The sequence below is a fragment of the Humulus lupulus genome, chromosome 9, assembly GCF_963169125.1.
Source record: "Humulus lupulus chromosome 9, drHumLupu1.1, whole genome shotgun sequence".
Classification (NCBI taxonomy): Eukaryota; Viridiplantae; Streptophyta; class Magnoliopsida; order Rosales; family Cannabaceae; genus Humulus; species Humulus lupulus.
The window spans coordinates 71,033,170-71,036,150 of NC_084801.1; the positions used below are offsets into that span (position 1 = coordinate 71,033,170).

Below are 2,981 nucleotides of genomic sequence, written 5' to 3' on the forward strand. Positions count from 1 at the left end.
AGAAGAATATGAGGAAAAACGAAAGAAGCCACTGGACGAAGAGTCTCGGAAATAACAGGTACTTTCTTCTTTTCTTTACTTTCTCTGAGTATTTTGGTTTTAACGGCTGTTTGGTTGCTAGAAAAGAATAAAAATCTAACCAAATTAATATAATATACCTAAAGGTTTGAGATATTGATATGGAAAGAAGAACTTTGTTTGCCTTGTTATAGAATGTGTTGAGTTTTCACCGATTGGCAGAGAGAATATGTAATTCTAGCAAGGAAATTATATTTGCTTTGTTAAATTTATGACAGGCTGAGACTACACATGAGGGTAATGAGAGTGATGAAGGGGAATACGAAGAAGGGCCTGCTGAAATTATCTGGTAAGGAAATGAGATCATTTTCAAGAAGAAAAGGATCAGGGTCTCGAAGAAAAATAGTTAGCAAGATGACTTAAGTAGAAAAGAGGTCTGGATATGAATATCAAGTTTGAGTTTCATTTGTGTATATATCGCCCTGTGAAGTGCTTTCTCATGTGGTTTGACCAAGATTTAAACACTCAATCTTATTATTTTTGTTTTGCAGGATGTTGATAGGCCCATGTCTAATCCTCTTGCACCAGAATCTGAAACTTTTGCTAAGTATAGAAACTCATTGATGTCAGGACAACAATTGATTGAGAGTGTTGCCGAACAAGTACCAAGTTTCGTAACTGAACTGGTATTTCTCCAATACTGTGTATCATGTCTCTCTAACACTATTTGTTATCAAGTTCTCATCCATTAGGATCCATGAAAAAAGGTTTAGTCTCTTCCAAGGGCAGTGACTGTGCTATCAGGTTTGGTGACTTGATAGCTATTAGACAATTTTGTTTTGGTAGACAAGAAATATATATATACATCTGAATGTCATATTCATAGTTACGAATGAGCAAGCTTTCACCATTTCCCTATGTGTTTAAACTATATATTTAGATCATTTGCTTTTCTATGTCGTGTTGAAAGGGTAAATTTGAATATTAGCTGTAAGCAATATTTTTAGTTTTAGCTGCCATTGGAGGTGTTTCTGGGATTTCTTTACTCGTTTATTGCATACACATGAGGAGAGTAAAAGGTAATGGTTTTTTTTTTCTGTCTTTTTTAATCACTTTTTTTTTAATATGGCTCGTATGGGGTTAGCTCAAAGTCAAAGATAAAAGAGAATCTATATAACAAGCTCAAGTATTATTTTGGAGCCTTTAATAGTGGAAAGTTTCTTCGTGATTTTACACTGTATTTATTGAAGCTTGGCCATTTGTTTTTATGAGAAAATTGATAACGACAAGTAAATGCTTAAATTTTGACTTTCAATGATTAAATATAGATATATCTACATCTATATCAAGTTGCAGAATCATGAGGTTTAACTTAATATGTTTGATTAGTCGTGCTCATATATATCATGCTCAATGTAAAGCCTCACCAAATTTGGAGTTGCTAAGACTTCTGTATAAGCTATTTTTGCACTGTGCATAATGTGTTTGATGAAATGTCTCTCTGAAGTTTATGCAGACCATAAAAAATGTTTAATAATATCTTCACTTTTTGTTTCTAGCAGAAAATAAAAGAATGGGTATGAATTTATATTCTGGAAGGTTGTAAAAAAGGGAATTACCTTTTCTTATGTATAATTTTATTAATTAAGCCTTGCATTCTAAATCCGCTCCTAGCTTTATGGCATCCCCTTTTTTCATATTAATTGTCTGTTTTTTAATCATTTTGGCTCTTCATAGATTTTTTCAGTTATGAAAGTCATAATTAATTTTCTCTTATGAATAAGGAGGTGGATTTGATGACAATACCTATGTCTTCATAATTATTTTCTGGCACTGTTTGTTGGCCGGTTTTTCTTATAGCTAATAAGGTATGTTTAAGAAGTGACATTATTTCATTTATATGGTTCTTTTTTTCTCTGGTTTCCTACTAAAACAAGTCTTGTTATTCCCACTCTAGTTATCCACAACACTGTGCATTGCAAGGGATTTTGTGGGGAAGGATGAAATTCTTGTCAAAAAGATTAGAAAAGACAAATGCATGTACTATGCTGTAAAGGAGTGATATGATTCACTAAAGTACATCCTTAAGTTTCTCGTTGTGAGAGATTTGGAAAAGAGGTAGACAAGTCATTGCAAAAATTTATGTTGTTTTGTATGAATACATATTTGAATATTTAAATCATGTAATTCTTACCATGTAGATATCTTCCAAGTTGGATGCTTTCAGAGTTACCATTCTTTTGTAAGATCAATAGTTGACATGTTTTATATACTAATACTGCCATACTTCATGTTCAAACCACACAGAATAATGGAATTGCTAAGCTCTTTCCAGGACATGGATGAGGATTCTCCTTATTTTTGCAGACATATTGAGCCATAATTATTTGAAAAATACGCCGGTGAGATGCCATCCAGTTTCCCTTGCTAGACAATGCACCATTGGAAGAGCAGGTGATGAAACTTGTAACATTCACTATCGGCCTTCCACTTCTTTATAGGACCTTATTCATTACAACTAGTCAAAGTAGCTGATCCAAAGTATTGGATGAGTTTATACTTAAGCAAAGACAAACAAATAATTAAACACATAAAACACAGCCACAGACACCTGCAATTGTGTGTAGAAATTACACATGTTAGTAACCAAACTATTCATGAATATGCCCACTGCTCCCAGAGTGCAAAATATGCTGTCGTTCAGGTGATATTTCTTGCCTTTGGGTATGATTTTTCTAATTCTAATGTGTCTAAACTATGCAAGATGTGACAACCTAAGCGAAATGAAGATATAACAATGTTGATTAATTAGTTATACTTAAAGCTTGAGCTGAAATAACACAAGGGGAAACCGAGATGAAGTAATGAAATATAACATATGATCAATTACAGGAAGCGGAAATTCTGAATCTAATAACAATCTACGTTATTGATCTGCTTCTGACAAGTTATAACCAGTGCAT

The 2,981-nt window shown here is 33.1% G+C and overlaps 1 long non-coding RNA gene across 1 annotated transcript; it reads left to right on the plus strand.

Annotated features, from left to right (window-relative positions):
• Positions 1 to 365: 365 nt before the first annotated feature.
• Positions 366 to 962, plus strand: LOC133801564 (uncharacterized). The gene is made up of 2 exons (XR_009876893.1): positions 366 to 452; positions 570 to 962. It is a non-coding gene; the product is annotated as an uncharacterized LOC133801564 (long non-coding RNA).
• Positions 963 to 2,981: the final 2,019 nt, after the last annotated feature.